Source organism: Lissotriton helveticus, chromosome 9, assembly GCF_964261635.1.
Source record: "Lissotriton helveticus chromosome 9, aLisHel1.1, whole genome shotgun sequence".
In the NCBI taxonomy this organism is placed as follows: domain Eukaryota; kingdom Metazoa; phylum Chordata; class Amphibia; order Caudata; family Salamandridae; genus Lissotriton; species Lissotriton helveticus.
In genome coordinates this window covers 779,834,310-779,858,600 of record NC_136070.1, presented here as the reverse complement: position 1 = coordinate 779,858,600, position 24,291 = coordinate 779,834,310, and positions in this window count along the sequence as shown.

Sequence of the window (24,291 nt, the reverse complement as noted above, 5' to 3'; positions counted from 1 at the left end):
GAAACGTTTCAGTGCTCCGTCCTTCGTCTCCTTGTGTTTGCTTTATTTGCGCTATGTTGGCAGGGTATCACCAGACGTGGATCCCAGGCTCACTTTGCCACTGGATTCAAGCTAGTCTGGCTGATGAGGGGTGTTACCCCGAAACTGGTCCCAGGATGCTTGTTTCCAGTCCAGGGAAGGCCTGGATTAGCAGTTTGGGCTGGTTTTTCCCATGAGGAACAGGGTCAAGACTGATTAGCAAAGGGCTGGGTCTGAACTGTGGTGGTGAAGGGAGCTAAAGAATGATGATGGATTCAACCCAGATCTGTGACTGGGAGTGAGTGTCTGAAATGTTTTAGTGGTCCGTCCTATGGATCCTTGTGTTCGCTTTGACACACTCACTTTCGGCATCTTGACAAGTCTCATTTTTTTCATCATCCCCGATTGCATGGATTTCCATAGGGTGCGATTCTTGAGATCATCATATTTATTTTCTTTACACTGTTCCTTTCACATCTACTGTCCTTTTTTCTGAGTCTTTATGAGCTGTTTTTGTACCAGCAACTCTCTGTTCAGCTTCTTTTCAAATATTTTTTATTGACATTTTCGTGTTACAGAAACAGTTTGCGTTACAATACATATAACTTGACTTCATTTCATGCATTTTGCACCATTGGACATTGCTATCCTTGCATTAGGTGGACACGTATCCTTTATTTATTCAATCTTTTCAATAAACAATTCCTATGTAGAACTGGGATGAAGAATTGGGATAGTGTTAATGGAACCCAGGGTATATGTATCGGACGTGGTATCAGGGTCGGTAAGAATCTCGCTTGTTGGTATGTCTGAGTGCTGCTGGGGTGGGTGGTCCAGCCATTATGGCATATCTACGTGTCCAGTGCGGTTTGTGGTAGTATTGTCGAGCAGCGTTATGTATTTGCTATAAAAGGAGAGTTGGCGTGTGTGCTCCTGGTTGGGGCTTGTGACTGTGGGTCCACTGGGGTGTTTGGGGAACCGTTCGGTTCGTCATGTGTTGGTGGCTGTTTGAATTGGTGCAACAATAGTGTCCACCCCATAGAGATGGGGTGCTTGCTTATCCCCTTCACCTCCTCCTCCTTGAGTGTTTCCTCCTCCGCTGCCGCCCATTTGTGTACTGCTCCCACCCATGCCGCAATCGGTGGACCTGTGGGGGATCGCCAGTGCATAGCTATACCTCTTTTAGCCAGCAATATTGCCAGTGAGACAAATCGGATTGACACTTTGTGTTGATTCTGTTTCCGAAAGATTCCTAATGCACAGGCTTCCCAGGTGTTCATATGAGAAAGGCCCGTGAGATCCCTGAGTGTCTTATGAACATTGCTCCAATACGGCTGTAGTGTAGGGCAACTACAGAACATGTGGTGGAAATCTGCTTCCTGTGATCGGCATCTGCGGCAGAGGAACAACTAGGTGTCTGGGTAAAATCGTTGGAGGCACGCTGGTGTTTGATACGCCCTGTGTAGGATGTAGAATTGTATGTTTTTAAAACTCTCTGTTCAGCCTCGAAAACTCTTTTCAAACCAAACATTGTATTTAGAATGTATCTTTGATTAAAGTGTCTATTTCTGTGATTAAATTAATCAAAAATGAAAATGTCTGTTTTGTACATCTTGTAGAACTCCCATGCTTCTTTTAATGCCTCCATCTTCTTTTGTATTCCTTAATATGTGCTTGTAATTTGGGTTCCATTTTCAATTCCTCTCTCGGCTATAGAAAGTATTGCCTTAACCCTTAAAAAATTTGAAATCGGTGCAATTTTCTATCTTTTCCATCTCTCTGCAAACTGTGATTCTTTTATTATAAAATTATTGCTTTCCTCTGCATCGTTTATTTAATCATGCCATGTCTTATATTTGGTTATCTGCAAATCACTGGCTAAAATTATTTTTTGTCTTCCCTTACTGCCCTATGTCTTTGCACCTTTGACAACTGTGCTGGCTGCAGTGATCTCTCTTTAAAGCTTAGGGCCCAATTACGCTGCTGTAGGAAACGTCTCCGACCCTCAGTCGGAGCTGTTCCTGCGGCATTGTAATTGGCTGTTTGGATTCCTTTCCGACCGACCAATTTTGATGGGGTCAGTTCAAAAGGAATCTGAACCGGATTTCCGAATGGCCTCAGACGGACTCGGAGAGCCCGTCTGCCATTTGGAAAGTCTCCAGTAATCCCTCGGGCAGCTCTTTCCGTCCAAGGGATTACGATGGCAGATTCCCATGGCCTTTCGGTGCCGGCCTTTCCGACACAGAAAAGCTGTGGGAATCTGTATTTGGGTGCCCCCAGCAGGGACCCCATGGGTGCAAGGCCTCTGGATGCCGGCCTTCGGGGCACCTATGGTGCCCCCCTGTTGATCCCTGCACCCAGTGGCAGGCACCTTGAGGTGCCTGCCTCGGGGTGCAGGGATGAACTGCACTTCAGCGCTTTACAATGAGAGCATGCATTCCGGACAGAATGCATGCTCCGATTGTAAAGAATAGGAATGCAGCCAAACAGTGTTTGATTGTATTCTAATTGCTGGGTTGGGACTGACGACAGGGGGTCGTTTGCTCTCACTTCCCAAACGATGTCATTCGGACTCAGGTCTGTCCGACATCGTAATTGGGCCCTTGGTATGAATTTTTAATGTAATCACATCTTTGCTTCCTGCTTATCCTTTTTCTTTTATGCCTGTCTAGAAATATTTGTGACCACCCCCGACTTCACTGTGAATATGTACAGCATACTTGCTGCACTTGTGCTCGGTGCTTAATTTGGCTGGTAGTTGCATGTAATGGCCACTGGCACTTATGTTTGGAGACCAGCACTTATTTTTCCTTACCTGACATTGACGAGAACAACAGAAGGAAAACCCCAAAAAACACGATGGAAAGGTGGAGTTAAAGAAAGATGGAAAACCAGTCACAAAGGGAGATTGTAAGACGGAGATAAAGGGGAAGTGGGTGTCTGGTAGTGGATTAAAGAAGCATGTGATGCATTCAAGACAACACAGCCATGGTATTTAGTTGCACCGATGTTTAAAGGTACCCGCTGCAGATTCTGTGTAGAGCCTTGGGCATCTGTTTTTATTGTTTTACAAATTAAGCACTGCTTCTGCTCCCTCAGACCGATGTGCATTGTATACAATTGCAGTAAAGCTATGGGAAACTTTTTTATGCTTAAAGCCATCATTAGCACAGTCAAAGATATACTTAAAGAAAATATTGTAACAGGCCCATCAATGTTCATTTTGGGTGTATTGCTGCTGTGTTTACTAAAGTTTCATTAAAGAAAAGTGTTTAAGCTCTACTATTGTAAAGCTACTTGTAAGTGAGAAAGTGGATTTACCTACATCTATGCCTTAATACATATATGTGTACTAGGAAGACACTACTGCTTATGGGTGACTTAATGTGTACAGTTATATTTAACTATTGATTTTCTATTTTGGCTTTATACCATCTTAAAAACCATTAAAATCTTAGTATTCCTTCACATTTACCTTTATTCCAAATGCACTGCAACCACATGACTTCAGATTGGACAACTGCACATGTACTGAACTGTATTTGTAAAGTGTAGTATCCTTTTGATGTTGGCACAATTTGGCGGGGATTTTAGAAAGTAGTGTAATCAGCACCTTTTAATCTTATCTGTTTCATATTGTCTAGGGCTTCTGACATTCCTTTCTATGAGAAGATCCTGGCATCTGCTCATTAGTCATTATCTTCTGAACAGGAAAATTTGAATTTGCGCCCTAGGAAGTCCTCTTGCTGGTCAGATACTTTTGCCACCTTCACCTGGTCAATATTTCTGAGTCACTTATTTTTCAGAACTCAGAATCCTTCAGCAGAGTAAAAGCCGAAGAAGGTTCCGTGAAGTGAGATTTGCTGATGTCTGGTGAGAAGCTCTGATCGAACAAAACCTGAATTTTCAGACCAGCACAAATGCACCTTAGTGCAATCAGCTTGGCAGATTTGTCCCAGTCCTCCAGAGGTTTGGAAGTTGAAAAATTTCTAAGAACCAGGTTTTCAGAAGTGGTAGGAAAAGTCCATCCGGACAAGCCAGGACCTCAGGAACAGCACTCTGTGTCAGGACTCACTCCAACAGAGGACAACGGGTGGTTTCAAGGTAGGTCCAGGAAGAACTAGTCAGCTGTGCAGTTGCTGGGAAAGGCCTCAGAGTCCACTTCTTTGTCTCTGCAGCAGGTCCAGTCCTACAGGGGTCCTACCAGTTCACAGGCATCAGGTTCAGTCTTCTTCTGATCCCCCTCAAGTCAACTGTTCTGATTAGGGCACCATGGGGTGCCACAGGTATGCCTTGCACTATCTTGTGGGTGATGGTAACTCCTGCCTCCTCCCTAACCAACAGGGTAAACGCTCCCAAGGGTAACCATACCCACGTTTGCAGCAGTTCCTGTCTGTCCTTCTGCAAGCAATCCTACAATGCCCCTCATTACTCAAGTCCAAACTGGTGAAAACCTTTTACCATTGTGCAGAGTTTGTGTGGCCAGGGTAATGAGCAGCCAGACAAGTTCTGGGGACAGCTCATCTTCTACCGGCTTTAGTGCCTCACCGAATGGGTGAACAAAGTTAGGAAGCTGCCAAGGTGTCAGCTAACATTTCCCTCTATGAAGTAAATTAAGTTCCTGGGTCTACCCTATCTAGCAATCCTGCCAGGGGAACAATAACACTTCTCAAAACACAGAGTGTTTTCTCTACTCTGAAAGAAGTTTTCATACTGCTTTCAGAGCTATTCACTGACCGGGTGACAGTCGGAAAGTCAGTATAAATGAGTCCTTAGAAGTTTTGGGCAGGGAAAAAGTAACTATCTAAACGTTAATTTTCCTTAATAGTTATTAAGCATAACCCTACAAACTTAGCAGCCCGCTACAACACTATAATTTATTAATAGCAAATAAACTAAAAATTATCAATCATTTAAGATTACAAACCATATTTAAAATATTATTAACAATTATACAAACAATAATAACACAACAACATCTATGAACTATAACACATTAAGATGATTAAAAAACGATATTTTTTCAACTATATTATTGAAAATGATATTAACAACAACAATATTCTTAACAACCATATTACTAACCTGAACAAAAATGATATTCTTGACAACTATATTTCTGCATCACAATCACCAAATTTTTTCCCAATATTTCCAACTCAATTTTTTCCCCAAATCCCTGCACCCTAACTTCCTCAGCATTCAAATATATATTATACTCATGTCTCTCTTAATAGTTGTGTTACAGTCTTACCCCTCCCCATTAATTAGATTCTAATTCACACCTGTTTTAGCAGTACTGTCGCTGTAATCCATCTGTTTCCTGTAACATTGATAATGTTATTCATCACTTTACTTTGGTATGGAGAACACAGTTGGTGCAAAGAAACAACAAGGAGTGTTTGATGAAGACCAAGAGGGTTGCGTCCCTGCCGCCCTGTTTTCAGCTTAACCTCTTAGTATGCAAATAATTTCCACTAAGACTCCTTGTATATGCTTTTATGCGAATGGCCTTAAATTGCAACACGCATGTGGATATCCAGGACCTACTCTTAGCAAATATGGAAGAAACTTAAAACATAATATCCTTCTCTGACTTCTTTCTACTCATTGTTTTTTCTCTCTTTCACTTAAAACTGGAAAATAAACATATTTTCATTTGATTATTACTGCTCATCAAAACGTTTCAGTGCTCCGTCCTTCGTCTCCTTGTGTTTGCTTTGTTCGCACTGAGTTGACATGGTAAGCCCAGATGAGGGTTCCTCGCTTACATTGCCACTGGATTCAAGCTAGTCTGTCTGATGAGGGGTGTTACCCTAAAACCAGTCCCAGGATGCTTGTTTCTGGTCCAGGGAAGACCCGGTTTGGCAGTTTGAGCTGGACTGCTCCCATGGGGAACAGAGTCAAGACTGATGTGTATATGGCTGGGTCTGAACTCAGGTTGCGAAGTGAGCTAAAGAACAATGATGGATTCAACTCAGATCTGTGACTGTGTCTGAAACGTTTCAGTGCTCCGTCCTTCGTCTCCTTGTGTTTGCTTTATTCGCGCTATGTTGGCATGGTATCACCAGACGTGGGTCCCTGGCTCACTTTGCCACTGGATTCAAGCTAGTCTGGCTGATGAGGGGTGTTACCCCGAAACTGGTCCCAGGATGCTTGTTTCCCGTCCAGGGAAGGCCTGGATTAGCAGTTTGGGCTGGTTTTTCCCATGAGGAACAGGGTCAAGACTGATTTGCAAAGGGCTGGGTCTGAACTGTGGTGGTGAAGGGAGCTAACGAACGATGATGGATTCAACTCAGATCTGTGACTGGGAGGGAGTGTCTGAAATGTTTTAGTGGTCAGTCCTATGGATCCTTGTGTTTGCTTTGACACACTCACTTTCGGCATCTTGACAAGTCTAATTTTTTTCATCATCCCCTATTGCATGGATTTCCCTAAGGCTCGATTCTTGAGATCATCATATTTATTTTCTTTACACTGTTCCTTTCACATCTACTGTCTTTTTTCTGAGTCTTTGTGGGCTGTTTTTGTACCAGCAACTCTCTGTTCAGCTTCTTTTAAAATATGTTTTTATCAACATTTTCGTGTTACAGAAACAGATTGCGTTATATATAATTTGACTTCATTTCATAAATTTTGCACCATTGAACATTGCTATCCTTGCATTAGGTGAATACATATCCTTTATTTATTCAATCTTTTCAATAAACAATTCCTATGTAGAACTGGGATGCAGAACTGGGATACTGTTAATGGAACCCAGGGTATATGTATCGGACGTGGTATCAAGGTCGGTACGAATCTCGCTTGTTGGTATGTCTGAGTGCTGCTGGGGTGGGTGGTCCAGCCATTATGGCACATCTATGTGTCCAGTGCGGTTCGTTGTGGTATTGTCAAGCAGCGTTATGTATTTTCTATAAAAGGAGAGTTTGCATGTGTGGTCCTGGTCAGGGCTTGTGTCTGCGGGTCCACTGGGGTGTGTGGGGAACCGTTCGGTTTGTCATGTGTTGGTGGCTGTTTGAATTGGTGCAACAATAGTGTCCACCCCATAGAGATGGGGTGGCTGCTTATCCCCTTCACCTCCTCCTCCCTGAGTGTTTCCTCCTCCGCTGCCGCCCATTTGTGTACTGCTCCCACCCATGCCGCAATCGGGGGACCTGTGGGGGATCGCCACTGCATAGCTATACCTCTTTTAGCCAGCAATATTGCCAGTGAGACAAAGCGGAATGACACTTTGTGTTGCTTCTGTTTCCGAAAGATTCCTACTGCACAGGCTTCCCAGGTGTTCATATGAGAAAGGTCCGTGAGATCCCTGAGTGTCTTGTGAACATTGCTCCAATACGGCTGTAGTGTAGGACAACTCCAGAACATGTTCTGGAAATCTGCTTCCTGTGATCGGCATCTGCGGCAGAGGAACAACTGGGTGTCTGGGTAAAATCGTTGGAGGCACGCTGGTGTTTGATACGCCCTGAATAGGACGTAGAATTGTATGTTTTTAAAACTCTCTGTTCAGCTTCTTAAACTGTTTTCAAACCAAACATTGTATTTAGAATGTATCTTTCATTAAAGGGTCTATTTCTGTGATTAAATTAATCCAAAACGAAAATGTCTGTTTTGTACATCTTGTAGAACTCCCATTCCTCTTTTAATGCCTCCATCTTCTTTTTTATTCCTTAATATGTGCTTGTAATTTGGGTTCCATTTTCAATTCCTCTCTCGGCTATAGAAAGTATTGCCTCCACCCTTTTGAAATCGGTGCAATTTTCTATCTTTTCCATCTCTCTGCAAACTGTGATTCTTTTATTATAAAATTATTGCTTTCCTCTACATCGTTTATTTCTTCATGCCATCTCTAATTTTTGGTTATCTGCAATTCCTGGCTAAAGTAATTTTTGTCTTCCCTTTCTGCCCTATGTCTTTGCACCTTTGACAACTGTGCTGGCTGCAGTGATCTCTCTTTAAAGCTTAGGGCCCAATTACGCTGCTGTAGAAAACGTCTCCGACCCCCAGTCGGAGCTGTTCCTGCGGCATTGTAATTGGCTGTTCGGATTCCTTTCCGACCGACCCATTTTGATGGGGTCAGTTCGAAAGGAATCTGAACTGGATTTCCGAATGGCCTCCGACAGACTTGGAGAGCCCGTCTGCTATTTGGAAAGCCTCCAGTAATCCCTCGGCAGCTCTTTCCGTCCAAGGGATTACGATGGCAGATTCCCATGGCCTTTCTGTGCCGGCCTTTCCAACACAGAAAAGCTGTGGGAATCTGTATTTGAGTGCCCCCAGCAGGGACCCCATGGGTGCAAGGCCTCTGGATGCCGGCCTTTGGGGCACCTATGGTGCCCCCCTGTTGATCCCGGCACCCAGTGGCAGACACCTTGAGGTGCCGGCCTCGGGGTGCAGGGATGAACTGCATTTCAGCGCTTTACAATGAGAGCATGCATTCCAGATAGAATGCATGCTCCGATTGTAAAGAATAGGAATGCAGCAAAACAGTGTTCGATTGTATTCTAATTGCTGGGTTAGGACTGACGACAGGAGGTCATTTGGTCTCACTTCCCAAACGATGTCATACGGACTCAGGTCCGTCCGACATCGTAATCGGGCCCTTGGTATGAATTTTTAATGTAATCACATCTTTGCTTCCTGCTTATCCTTTCTCTTTTATGCCTGTCTAGTAACATTTGTGACCACCCCCGACTTCACTGTGATTATGTACAGCACACTTGCAGCACTTGTGCTCAGTGCTTAATTTGGCTGGTAGTTGCATGTAATGGCCACTGGCACTTATGTTTGGAGACCAGCACTTATTTTTCCTTACCTGACATTGATGAGAACAACAGAGGGAAAACCCCAAAAAACACACTGGAAAGGTAGAGTTAAAGAAAGCTGGAAAACCAGTCACAAAGGGAGAATGTAAGACGGAGATAAAGGGGAAGTGGGTGCCTGCTAGTGGATTAAAGAAGCATGTGATGCATTCAAGACAATGCAGCCATGGTATTTAGGTGCACCGATGTTTAAAAGCACCCGCTGCAGATTCTGTGTAGAGCCTTGGGCATCTGTTTTTATTGTTTTACAAATTAAGCACTGCTTCTGCTCCCTCAGAACGATGTGCATTGTGTACAATTGCAGTAAAGCTATGGGAAACTTTTTTATGCTTAAAGCCATCATTAGCACAGTCAAAGATATACTTAAAGAAAATATTGTAACAGGCCCATCAATGTTCATTTTGGGTGTATTGCTGCTGTGTTTACTAAAGTTTCATTAAAGAAAAGTGTTTAAGCTCTACTATTGTAAAGCTACTTGTAAGTGAGAAAGTGGATTTACCTACATCTATGCCTTATTACATATATGTGTACTAGGAAGACACTACTGCTTATGGGTGACTTAATGTTTACAGTTATATTTAACTATTGATTTTCTATTTCGGCTTTATACCATCTTAAAAACCATTAAAATCTTGGTATTCCTTCACATTTACCTTTATTCCAAATGCACTGCAACCACATGACTTCAGATTGGACAACTGCACATGTACTGAACTGTATTTGTAAAGTGTAGTATCCTTTTGACGTTGGCACAATTTGGCGAGGATTTTAGAAAGTAGTGTAATCAGCACCTTTTAATCTTATCTGTTTCATATTGTCTAGGGCTTCTGACATTCCTTTCTATGAGAAGATCCTGGCATCTGCTCATTAGTCATTATCTTCTGAACAGGAACATTTTAATTTGCGCCCTAGGAAGTCCTCTTGCTGGTCAGATACTTTTGCCACCTTAACCTGGTCAATATTTCTGAGTTACTTATTTTTCAGAACTCAGAATCCTTCAGCAAAATAAAAGCCGAAGAAGGTTCTGTGAAGTGAGATTTGCTGATGTCGGGTGAGAAGCTCTGATCGAACAAAACCTGAATTTTCAGACCAGCACAAATGCACCTTAGTGCAATCAGCTTGGCAGATTTGTCCCAGTCCTCCAGAGGTTTTGAAGTTGAAAAATTTCTAAGAACCAGGTTTTCAGAAGTGGTAGGAAAAGTCCATCCGGACAAGCCAGGACCTCAGGAACAGCACTTTGTGCCAGGACTCACTCCAACAGAGGACAACGGGTGGTTTCAAGGTAGGTCCAGGAAGAACTAGTCAGCTGAGCAGTTGCTGGGAAAGGCCTCAGAGTCCACTTCTTTGTCTCTGCAGCAGGTCCAGTCCTACAGGGGTCCTACCAGTGCACAGGCATCAGGTTCAGTCTTCTTCTGATCACCCTCAAGTCAACTGTTCTGATTAGGGCACCAGGGGGTGCCACAGGTATGCCTTGCACTATCTTGTGGGTGATGGTAACTCCTGCCTCCTCCCTAACCAACAGGGTAAACGCTCCCAAGGGTAACCATACCCACGTTTGCAGCAGTTCCTGTCTGTCCTTCTGCAAGCAATCCTACAATGCCCCTCATTACTCAAGTCCAAACTGGTGAAAACCTTTTACCCTTGTGCAGAGTTTGTGTGGCCAGGGTAATGAGCAGCCAGACAAGTTCTGGGGACAGCTCATCTTCTACCGGCTTTAGTGCCTCACCGAATGGGTGAACAAAGTTAGGAAGCTGCCAAGGTGTCAGCTAACATTTCCCTCTATGAAGTAAATTAAGTTCCTGGGTCTACCCTATCTGGCAATCCTGCCAGGGGAACAATAACACTTCCCAAAACACAGAGTGTTTTCTCTACTCTGAAAGAAGTTTTCATACTGCTTTCAGAGCTATTCACTGACCGGGTGACAGTTGGAAAGTCAGTATAAATGAGTCCTTAGAAGTTTTGGGCAGGGAAAAAGTAACTATCTAAATGTTAATTTTCCTTAATAGTTATTAAGAATTCAACTTCACAATTGAGATGGGGTTTTAATAAATATTAGAAAGAGTTGTTGAATCATTTTTCTAGCTGGTCCCTACCCCAACCTGAGATAGCAGAATTCATATTTGATATCACTGTTTTTCTATGGGCCAGCCAGCCTTCTTACAGTGAAAATAGCTTTTGGGTGCTACTCAGTGTAATGACATGTTAAAATTACATTTCTACATGTCCTACATTTAAATACAATGCAACTTGTGGGCTACTAGGCCTACATGGGCTGACATTAATAGTTAAAAGGATAGTTTAACCTGTCATAAGGGTTTCTTTAAAAAGGAGAATTTGTAGTTTTTACACTGTACAGTCAGGCTACAGTGGTAGGCCTGAAACCATGTTTGCACTGCCACTGTAGGTCAGTCCAATAGTGGCATTAAGTTCCAGACCCTGGGTAAAATCTGTACCACATACGAGGGACTTATAGGGATGTTAAATATAGCTTATGCCTATTCGACCATGTTTAAAGGGGCGTGCACACTTTATTACTGATGTGCAGGGGTAAAGTGCACAAAATGCAGCAAGATAGATAGGGAAACATCTAGGGGATATCTCAGGTTGTTACATCTCGCGTGGCCTTCCGCATCCTCACCTCGGATGGCGAGCTCCTTTGTTGTCACGTTTAAGGTTGTGACTTTCTGCTGCAATGTGGCTTGCAAGTCCTTGATGTCTGATACTCTAGTCTCTGCCTCGGTAATGCTGTCAACCGCTTTTCTCAGATCTTGTCGCAGGTAGTTTACCTCAGTGCCCACAGCCCCAATTTCGACCTCTAAGGCCTGCTGAGACTAGGTGATGGCAGATAGAAGGTTGGCATTGTCAGGACCACCCTGGGAGGCTTAGTTTGATCCACGCCGCTGGGTTGTGACTGGGTGAATTGGTCCATAGTACTTTGCTTCACCACGGACGAGGGCACTTTATCTTTGGACATTTTGAGGGCACCCGTGCCAGCCAGACAAGTCGGGGACGGTTGACAGATCAGTAGTGAAGGCAAGTAGTCCCCATGAGGGTAGGTGACTAGTAGCTTTTATTGATTCGGTTGGTCCCTGCCACATACCGCACCAGGATCTAGCCTGGCTGCTTCCGTAGCGAAGGACCACCCGTGGCACCATGCCATCTAACGCCACATGGCAAGGTACTCATTGGATACGTTGGGCCCAGTACCTGCGCTCCCTCGCATTACTGCACCAGGCCGGGCACAAGGATTCTGATTTATGCACCCACTGGTCAAGGGACTCTTAGCTGGATGGCCCCTCAACACCTACACTGCACTCGGGTTGCCATTCCATGCCCTGGGGAGGTGAGGGAGGGGCCTTGCTGGATAACTGCACCAACCTTTACAAGGATACAGGTGAGGAGTGTTCCTCTTAATGTAATAGGGTGCCACCAGGTCACCGGAGGGGGGGGGGAACACCCCAACGCCCACGCAGGGAAGTTGAATCAAGGAGCCCAGAAGTGGTCTGTCTGCCTTCAGGTGCCTCCTAGCATCATTCATTTCTTCCTTAATTCCATGTCTGGGGTTGCATTTCCTTTTCCCGTTACTCTCTTTTCGCCTTTGTGTTCTTCCTTTCTTTTATCCCATCTGTGAGCTGTCCCTGATTTCTCCAGCGAATTCTGGCATAGTTACCCTCGTGGAGGCGAACGATCAAGGCAAAGGTGACTGGTGACATACCCATGTCCCTGAGGACTCTCACAGCGTATGTTGCGGGACAAGATAGAAGGCCGACTTGAGATCAGCAAAGGCAACATACAGGCTGCCTTTGCCGATGACTACAACCTTCCTGTAGATAAGCAAAAAACAAAACACCTGGCCAATACTGCTGGTTTTCTGACAAAAGCCAGCTTGGTAGGTAGACAGAATGTCACTGTCAGTGATCCAAGTTTGACTTCTATTCAACAATAACCTACTGAATATTATCTGGGCACAATCAATCAAACTGATTGCTTGATAGTTGCCAGCAAGGCATCTCTAACCCTTCTTATGAACTGGAATCACCTCTGCACCGTTCCAAGAATTCGGGATAGGCGCACCCTCACAATAGTGTTTGCCAGGACGTGTAAATAGTTGATCCAGTTGTTGCTGTCATGTTTAAATAAATCAACTGGAGTTCCATCTGGTCCTGCAGCACGACCACTTACCGTAACATCCACAGCATTAGCAATGTCATCTATTCCAAAGGAAAGAGCTGAGGAGTCAGGATACTTTGTACTAATAAGTTCACCTTCGATAGAAGCTAGGCTACCCTCAGAACATAATTTTGTAAAATGCACCACCCATCAATACTTCATTCGAATTTAAAAATAAAATCATACAAGTGCCTCAGTAAATAGAACAACATGACAATTATGCAACAAAGCAATCCAAAAAATACAAATATTGACATAAAATTGCATAAAAATCACAAAAGCCAGATCATTAATAACTACCCCTGTCAAGCTGATCTGTAAAGCCTCTTGAGAAACATTGACACATTATAACAGATTTCATGAGAAGCTAAAAGTTGTAGATATAAAAAAGCAGGCCCAGCCTGATAGAAATCTATGGATAAAAAAAGAGGTTTTAAAAACCTGTGCTGAAGAGACTCATAAAATGGGCATATCAGCACAATATGCAAGGTGTTTCAGAATAATTATATCAAGGACCTTCAGGGTAGAGCAGCTGATGGAACAAACCCAATCTAAAAAAAGTCAAGAGATGACGCTGATGGGTAGGCATTTGAAAAAGAAGACATAGCTCTATCCTGGGCACTATTTTGACCTCAACATATTTTCAGTAAAGAGGCTTGGCTAATGCTAGCAATTCCCTAACCGCTGCCATTCTTTGATAAAGTGACTCTTTTAACCATGCAGCATATTTTTTGGTAATGCTTAGAGGATTAAAATATAACTCTGGCCTCCCTAAAATCAAAACATTCTCTCTAATATACACCATCCAGGGAATGTAACAGATGTTGTCCAATTTCAAACAATCTAAAATGATTAGCCTGTTCAGAACTAGAGCAACCTTTAGCCAAATAGCACACCATAACATGAGGTTGCAATTGGAGGTATTCTACAATATAGCTCATACCTAGCTCTTCGTGTATTATTTGACTTGGGGTATATTGTCCCTCTCCTAAAAGATTCCTAAGGTATTTATTCTCTGCTACCCCTAGAGGATCTAGATTTGCATAAAACCAGATCTCTCACCCAAAGGTAGAGATGGGGATACATTTGGCTTAACAAACCTCCAACATAATTTTTAATGGCTTATGACTCAATCGAGTAGAAAAGGTATTTACTCCAGCACAAGCTCTCGTGATATTACGTGTTATTTTTTATTAAGGGTTGCCAGCTCAATCTAGAGTCTATTAAAATGCCTAAATATGTAAAATTATCAACCTTACTTATAATATGTTCTTGAATGGATAGCGTAGCACTTTTTATGTTTTAAGGCACAAAGACCATCACATGTGATTTATTAAAATTAATGCACAAATCCATGCTGCTCATAAAATCATCAAAAGCATCTAAAAGCCACTGCAGGCACCTAGCAGTGTGGGCAATTAAAACAGCTTAATCAGCGGTGCATTCTTATACAGGATAAAAAGAAAGGGGACCAAAATACAGCCTTTGTCAGACCCCCTTTCTAAAAGCAAAGTGCCGAAGCCGTCAGCCCTCAATGGAGATCCATGAGAAAGCTTACCAAAGTCACATCCACCCCCATGGACCCCAGCTCTGCCCATAGCCTCTCCCTGCAGGTCGGGCTGGACTGTTCCCAGGAGGCACAGGGTCAGACTGATTTGCATATAGCCATGTCTGAACTGGGGTGACAGAGTGGGCTAAAGAACGGTGATGGATTAAACCCAGATCTTTTGACTGGGTGTGAGTGTTTGATTGGTTCAGATGCTCCGCCAATCACCACCCCCTTTTGTACCGCCTACCAATGATTTTAACCTCTATCGCAATTAGATTTATAAAAGGCTGGGCCAGCCCTATTCCCCTTCCTGAACACATGTATACATAATGGCAGAATGGCACCATGACTCTGGGAGGGAACAATTAATAGCACTAATAGCAGAAGGTGAAGCAATAGTGAGAAGGGGGGGCCCACAGATCCCCACAGGACTTAAATAGGTCACGTGGAACCCCATTTGCCCAGGAAGCCTTATCGACATGCAAAGACACAATAGCTTTTCTGATCTCTTCCCATTATAAGGTCAGTCTAGCACCCTGTGGCAGGGGCAGAGAAGAAAAGGATGGATAATCCCCCAGATATAAAGCAGAAAAATGGTCTTCCCAAGCCTGAACCGGAATCAGCACATCTTGGTCGACCACCTTATGCTCCCTAAAAACAGAGTGGTTGACCATTTTCCAGAACTGGATGTTATCTTTAGCTGCACTTGCAAGAGAAGATCTGCCCACAGCTCTGTCTTTAGTTATTTCTTCCTATTATCAACAGCTACTTTATACAATGCCCTGCATTCTCGTACCTCCCCACTATCCCTAGGCTTTTTTTTTTAGCTTTGCTAAAAGTGCCTTACGTGCATTAGTACAGGTATTATCAAACCAGTGACAAGGTGCCAAAATATCCCCCCAAGCTGGCCTTGAAAGGGCAGCATTAATAAAAGCCCTAATTTTGTCATATGCTAGTGGGATACTATGACAAGAGGCCCATAAATTCAAGCAGGTCTGAATTTCTAAAAGGCAGGTTTTAACTAACTGAGTAGGAAAAGTCACAGGGATAATTTTTCACCACTTTACTCTGCGCCCCTGATCAATTGTCTTAACCTGAGATTTAAAGTAAAGGTGTACAGTCCTGGCTAAAGCTGATCAAGTCGATGTATCCAGGTGATGAGTATTAACAAATATCTATCCCCCAAATTACCAGCCAGATGTAACAAGGTCGAAGTCACTGTATTAAGTGGGGGATTGGGCACAGAAACTTCGGTAAACTGAACCTTCTGGGAGCAGACAGATCCGGCTTTCCTACTTATGACTAACTTTGCTACGTTAGATTCAATGTCGGCAAGCTGGTCATATACTGGTAGTAGTTTGGCGTCCAACAGCTCACCTAAGCGGGTGCTCATACCATCCCAGAGGTTAGCCAGAAGACCGTCCCATTCACAGGGGTAATCACTGCATCCTCCCTCATTCGTGTCAGAGGTTAAGGTTCCGAAAGTTTAAGTATTTGGGCCTATTTCCTGCGTTTGACAACAGGGCCTGTCTCGAGATCGGGATTCGGGGAGTGGGCATTGGATCCAGTTCCATTTTCCTTGACAACCACAACAACTCCGACCATCAGATTACTACTGGCAGGATCCTGGTTTCATACACTTTCATTAGTACTCTCCCTCATGGGCGAATTTACAAAGGGGGCCATATGTAGATATGGGGCAAGTATTAGAAGGCTTGGTCAATAGGTCAAACTCCTCAGAAGTGAGCAAAAGATGGCTCTCTGCCAATTTAATTTCATTAGAAGCCAAATCCACAGCTCGCATAAAAAACTGTTGACTGTAATGCGTGTATCCGGTGAGGGTGCTACCCCAGATGCAACCTTTCTCTTGTCCATGTTTATCACAAAAGAAATAAACTACCGAAGAGGGAGCCAAAACTAGAGAAGAATAGAAAGATCACAGTAACTTGAGATGATGGCCAAACGGTGCCAGAGGGCGTCAAAGCATAAGTCTAAGAGGGCAGGCCCAGCTAAGCCTAAGACAGGCTATGATGGGCTAAGGCAGGCCCGTCTTGGCTCAGTCTGTCGATGTTGGCGGCTTTCGAGCACCCAAATGCAGTACTTCCTTCACCTCAGGGTATGCTGGGGGACGTAGTCCCACCCAGCACGGCCACAGCAGAGCAAAGTCATGGCAGGCAGGAACAGTTTCACAACCCAATTGGAAGCGTGAACACCCAGTCCTGCAGGTTGGTTGATAAAATTAGTGGGAAGAGAAGCAGAACCATTATCCCCCATCTTAGTAAGGACCAAAACTCGGTTGAGTCGTTAACGAGACTGGCCTCTTTTAGGTTTTGGCATCTCAGTTTGGCCTTCCCTCTTTACTTTCTCCTGGGCTATCTTATACGTTTTTCTAGAGTATGGATACTTATCATATCATTCTTTCTTAGGGCAGCAGCTAACATGTTGCATGCCACCCTACAGTCCTTATTAAACCAGGAATGGGGCCTGGGTACACTCGCTGCTCTATGATGTATGGGGACACAGAAATAGGCCAGTGTGTGTTTAGATTTTCTTTATGTAGATCAGTGAAGATATTGGTATTACTTAAGAAAGAAGGTCCCCACCAAACATAAACAAAATTCCTTCCAAATCTGATCTGATAGCCAATAAAATATTGCAGCGGTAAATTGACTGGGACCTTTTCAGCCTATGTATATCATTCGCAGGGACAACAGCTTCAGTAACAAAAGCAGAGACCAGCCACTGGCGGCCAGAGGGCTAGCTACGCCACTGGATTGCTTTCTGATCTAGTCATCACTGCCATATCCTCTATCTGTGGCCAGAGTCTCAGATCCACTAAAATATAGTCAATGTGACTAGTATGAAACGGTTTGTTAAACGTAACTGCCTCCAGAGGATCAGACCTAGTCCACCTATTAGCGACCCTAACCTCGTATTCTAAAGACAGGGCTTTAAGCTGTAAGGCAGCCTCTGTCCACCTTTTTATTGGAGAATAGACTGTCATCCTTGTTGTCCGGAAGTTCATAACTCATAACTAGTCTTAAAATCAGCTGCTTAATCTAACAAGGATTGCTGGAAATTCTTAACTAAATGTTCCTCCAGGCACAGGACAGTCTTTGATGCCCCTCCACCCTTAACCTCCCTTGAAAAAACCATACATTTTCACTTGGGTGATCCCTTGGACACCAACTGAATAGCAGAAATGTCTGGAGAGTAAATGTCAACTCTTATGACTGTGCATTGTGCAGTGGGCCTATACCAGATTGCTACACCCCCTACCCGAAGGCTTCCCTACCAAACTAGAAAAGGATGGAATGAAATAAATTAGGTAACCCAGTTTAAAAATGGGGTTCCTAAAAGCAATCAGAAATATTACATTTTAACAAAACTGTTCGTCGGGTTAAACAACCTTAGACCTAAGGCCCGCCAAGTTCCACGAAATGAATGCCACCTTGGACTTGGTGCCCTTAGCTGTGGAGGTCTCAACCACCCAGGGAACAGCCGGGTAAAATGGGAAGGGATCCCTGAGATAAAGGAGGAGCAAAGGAAGAACATTTGTGTATTGCCCTGTTTACCTCCTGTTGAGCAGGGGCACCAATAGCATCAAAATGAGTCCTACTCAAAACAGGCCCTTGTCGGACCGTTCACTTGGTTACATGCACACATCTGGAACGTACAAGAAAAGCCACAATGCAATGGTAGTGATGGAGCAGGGTTTTCGCGAAATAAAACCTGCTCGGATTGAACTCCTCAATGTGTTAATTATTAACCGAATGTTGTGGAAAATGAACTGCGCAAGACGAAAAGGGGAAAAATGAAAACAGCGCGAACGCGTGCTGGGAATGTTGTAAGTAAGTAGGCTGCAATGCACATGACTAATGTTGAAAATAAGACAAAAGTCGAGAGTTTATTTTTCACTAACCACTAGAAAATAATAAGCAGCATGTAAAGAAAAAAAATTAATTAAAGCATTCAAAGAGTGTTTAATAGTGGTGTTTTATAAAATGATAAATAACACTTGTATTTGTTTTCTCTAGAAGTGTACTTACTGCCCTGTAGAAAAGGCCCGAGAGTCATTTTAGAATTAACATGGCATATTAGAAATGTAAAAGTGAGAAAGAAAATGTCATATGTCCTTCACAAGTTCCTGATGATGACCAAGATTGCGCAGAGAGGAAATTGATAAAAAGAATGGAGCTTCCTTGCCGAGCGGAGCATGAGGACATTTGTACTACAAATTGATACATGAGTGAGATGAGAGACGAACAAAACACGGAAGCCTGATACTAGAGTTTCCTCTCTTGGAAGTGATTACAGTGTGCAAAGTTAGAACAATGAGACAAAAGGGGGATGGGTGGACACTGTTTCACCTCCCAGCACAGTTCACCCCTTAGCATCCTGGTAAATGCAGTTCAGTTTAAATTCTTACTTGAAATTTTCCTGAAGTGTTTCACCAAAGTTGGTGCAGGTTAGTGCTGTTAAACGCTAGACACATGTGTTTCTGGATATTATCCTTCATCAGTAGAGATTAAAAAACTAAATTAATTTGGGGTTGCTGAGAAAGCTGCCACAATACTCTTACATCTCTGTACCTCTCCCTGGTGCACAGGTGCATCTCCAAGAGCTCATCAGCTCAGTGGCTCAATGGAGGCTTTTTAAACAAAAGGGGGATGGGAACACACTGCTTCACCTTCCAGCATAGTTCACTCCTGAGCATCTTGTCTGCACCAAACTACAACTACATTTCAAGTAAGCACTAATTTTATATGTATTTACCAGGATGCAAAGGGACAAAGTGTGCTCCCAACCCCCATTTAAGAACAATAAGACGTTTGAAAGTTAGGCACATCAAGAGTAGTGTGATTGAACACCCCCTGTTTTGGACCAATCAAAAAGCATAAATCCATGTGAGATAACACAATCATGGTTGGACCTTTAGTGAATTTAGGGTATAACTAGTAGTAGTAAAAGTGTGGAGTTTTTTTAGCATGTTTTCTCACTTTGAGAGAGGAGAGTGCTTTGTTGCTTTTTCCTAAATTCTATGGGCTGGCTGTTTTTCTGCTGATCCTGACTTTTTGACTTTGCTCCTTTACTCTTCTTGAGTGGCCCAGCTTACTCTCATGGCCAGAAGGTAGCTTTTCAGATTTCTAGAACCTCATATGATTGGTTAGTATATTCTGAATTTGCATAAATCTACTTGCAAGTGTCTTAATAAGGGTCCGAACGAGACCGGGAACACCCAACCTCCAATGGAGGAGTGCCCGACCCCTGGCAATTTAGATCTCTCAACCTCTCACTCCCTCCTCCCTCACGAGCTTCTCTCCCAACTTAGTCACAAGGCTCCCTTCTAACACTTCTGACCAGGCCTACGAGAACCCTCCGACTCCTACGGGTGCTACTTGAGCCCACAGCCAATGGAGGAGTGCCGAACCTGGGCAATTTAGATCTCTCAACCTCTCACTCCCTCCTCCCTCATGTTGCAGCTTCTCTCCCAATTTAGTCGCAAGGATCCCTTCTAACACCTCTGACCAGGCCCTCGAGAACCTTCTGACTCCTACAGTGGCTACTTGAGCCCACAGCCGCCTATTGCTTCCATCACTACTCTGTGACCTTTTCTACCTAGCGTGTCCCTCGGCTCCCATAACAGTGACAGCCCCCCGTGCTTGCCAACCTCACAAAACCACAACTATGCCACCGGGCACCCCAATTTCCGTCAACTCACCCATGCTGATCCACGCGAAACCGTTTGGCGTGAACGCCTTCGCCATTGGCTTCCCCCCCAAGCTCTCCATCAAAGCGAGAAGAAACCTCAAACATAGTCTAATCAGACAACACTCAGAATCACTATTTGTGGACACTTACCACTGCACCTCCAAAGGACAGGTAAAGATGGATCTCATCTTCCATACGGATAGACCTGAGAAATGGATCACTACACTAAGAATGCAACTTCACATATCCAAAATGACGACTACCACACATTGCTGTAAATTGACGACCTCTCTCCCTAACTAGGTGAATAGAAATGGGAACACTACAGTGACCATCTATTCAAACGGCACAATGTTGATACATGTGTACAACGAGAACCTAGAGGCCTTCGACTCCCTCTTCCCAGCTCTCCATTCCGCCCATCTTCACTCTCTTCGATCTGCTCCGCCCCAACCCCCTTCCCCGGGCATCCTACCCCACCATGTGACGCAAATACCTTCTTCTACCCCCCGGTGAGACCACTCAGCTTCCCCGCTAAACGCTCCTCCGACGACTCCGTTCCTACTAATCACGACCGTCAATCTTCCGAGGTTGATCTGACCCCCCAAAGACCCATCCTCCTCTACACCCCATCACCATCCCATGAGCTTGGTCTACAGACCCTCCCTCTCACTCCGGCAGAACCACTGAGGAAGAGCTCTCGACACAACCCCTACCGAGGGTCATGAACAGTGGCAATCTGGGCAATCCATTTAGCACTAGACCCCACATTTCGATCTTGCCCCCCACCCCTTGGGCTGTCCCAAACCACAACTGCATGCCTCCTGCCCCGGAAAACATGATGCACAGGCTGACCCTATTAAAAAGTAAGTTAGAAATAATATTCAGAGGCCTTGACAAAATCCTAACCAACCTAGACAAGGCTCGAATGCCCCAGCAATCCCATACCAGGGCCTCTCCTTCGATCAATTCTAACGTGCTAAAACCCCATTCCGGGCCCTCTGCTGCCCACGAAAACCGGCCCCTAGAGACCCACAAAAACCGACGTTGAAATCCCGCTACAGACCCCCACTAAAATAAAATCCCCATTGTCCATGCTACAGAGTCCCCCAAGTAAGGATGCTGTGACCCAGACGCAAAGACCTTCTAGGACCAAAGCAGCAATGTCAGCGGAAGAAGCCGCGGACCTAGCCTCCACTTATGATTCTCCTCCCACAACCTCCCCTAAATCCAATATCCAAGTGATCACAGGCTTCAGAAGCGAAAACTCCCCCACAAAAGCCACAAGACCCCCGCCCTCCCTCTTCTCCATACCTAGGGCCTCACCAGGAAAGTATTCCAGCAAAAAGAAACTATCCACCAACTGCTTGCTCATTAATTGTAGATCAGCTCCCAAACATGCAACGGAACTAGCAGAAGCCATCCTCTCCCACGATCTAGACATTGCATTCATCACGGAGACATGGCTAAGTGAGACCTCCCCTCCCTGTTTAGATATGCTTGTGCCCCCAGGTTTCACCATTGTCAACAAAGACAGAAATGATCAACGAGGGGGAGGTGTAGCCATCATCCATAGGGTCGACATAGGCATCACTGTAACTGACTCCTGCAAGTACAGCTCCTTTGAAAGTCTCTCTGTCAACATTAAGACCATGGACAACAATCCTTTAGTCTGTCACCTTCTCTATCACCCTCCAGGCAACACCCCCACATTTGGAGAACACCTATCCGACCTGATAGCCCATTGCGCACTTAAAGAAACTAACTACCTAATCCTGGGTGATCTCAACCTACGCTGGAACGAAACCAACAACTCTCTAATTCAATCTCTCAATAACCTCCTCTGTGACAATAATCTTTCCCAACACTGCTCTGGAGAAACCCACAACAAAGGAACAAACTTGGATGCCATCATTGCTCACCGGGACGCAATTACGATTGACAACATTCTTCCAGTGGACTGGTCGGATCACCACATGATCTTATTCCACATCAACCAAAATGTTTTATCCCTGCCTCCTGTTCATGACCCCCCAAATGGTCCAGAAAACATCTCCCAGATTCCCATGGATGTCATGGAAGAGTGGCTAAACTAGCTCCTACCTACCGACAATGAGCTCTCCACAACTGATCTCACCTCGCTCTATATGGTAACCTTGCTTGACCAACTTGCACCCCTGAAACAAAAAAAAATCGTCATATCCTATCTAGATCATGGTTCATCTCAGAAATTAATGATGAAAGGAGACAACGGAGAGCCACAGAAAGACGCTGGAGGACCATGCCCACTTCCATTCATCGCGACCAACTTAGAACAGTCCGGAAGAAATACAACAGTCATATCAAGAAAAAGAAATCCATGTATTTCCGCTCCACTCTGGATAGCGCAAAAAACAGACCCCTAGGAGCTCTTTAATATCATCAGATGCCAAACCTCCAAACCTGATACGTCCCTAAGGCCGGCCTCCAAAGAACAGTGCACCAACTTCTCAAATGATAAGATCTCGCGTTCTCTCGACATCAATGGCGCCTCCCTTCCCTACAGCAGCCCGGGTGGGGCGTTTGGTAGCGCTCCCTCTCTCACTCCTAAACCCTGGTCACTCTTCCAGCCCATCCCAGAAGAAGAGATAGTCAAACTTATCGCCAACTCCAAACCTTTATCTTATGCTCTGGACCCTCTACCTGCTCAACTCACCAAAAAGCTGAAACTGTACCTAGCCCCACTCTGGTGCAGGATTATAAACAGCTCCCTAAAAACCAGAATTGTTCCGGACTGTCTGAAAGTGGGACAAGTCACCCCACTGCTAAAAAAAACAAGCCTAGACATAAATGACTTAAACAACTTCAGACCCGTCTCCAACCTGCCATTTCTCTCCAAAATCCTAGAAAAATGTGTACTCCAACAACTAACTCAACACCTAGACAACACCAACCTTCTCGACCCTCATCAGTCAGGATTCAGGAAAGGTTGCAGCACTGAAACGGCGATCCTCAACATAATAGATGACATACACAAATCATTGGACTCAGACCAATGCTGCCTCCTCATTCTCCTAGACCTATCGGCAGCATTCGACACTGTAGCCCACAAACTTCTTCTCAAGGCTCTCGAGGCTAGGGCCGGTCTAGACGAGGTGGTCCTCAAATGGTTCTCCTCATTCCTTCACAATTGTTTCCAGAGAATAAAAATCAAAAGCTTTGAGTCCGACCTTCACCCCGTTAACAGAGGAGTACCCCAAGGATCAGAGCTCTCCCCCCAACTCTTCAACATCTACATGGAGCCCCTCACCACCCTACTCAGGAAAGCTAACATCCCTTTCCACCTATATGCTAACTATACTCAAATTTACTTGGAAATCTCCTTGGCCAAAGACATTCAAAGACTCAATGAAACACTAAGAGAAGTGCAACTTTGGCTGACAAGTAATCACTTAAAACTGAATCCTGACAAAACCGAACTACTCCTCATTTCGAACAAAGAAGAGAACCCACAAATGGTCGAGTGGTTAAAAGCTATCAATGCGCTCAATGGGAACCTCACCCTGGCTGATTCTGTCAAATCTTTAGGTATTACGCTAGACTCAAAACTGGACATGACCAAACACATTAAGATCTTGGCGAAGAGCGCCTTCCTCAACCTGAAGCTATTAAACAAAATAAAACCTTTTATCCTGCCCAAAGATTTTAAACAAACCACCCAAGCTTTGGTGCTGTCAAGACTGGACTATGGAAATGCAGTCCTCTCTATAAATCACACCTTGCTCCTCTGAAAACAACTCTCAACGGGGCTGCCAGAATGGTCACTGGAATAAAGATATTTGATCACATCTCTCCTGCACGCAAATAACTCAAGTGGCTACCAATAGAACTACGGGCGAACTGCAGAACTGCTTGCCTCACCCACAAAGCCCTCCACACAGGCAAACCAGAATATCTGGCAGCCAAACTTAGAAAAGCAGGCCAGAACAGGACTCTCAGAAGCTCCAACACCCTACTTCTCATCCCACTAAAATCCCGAAA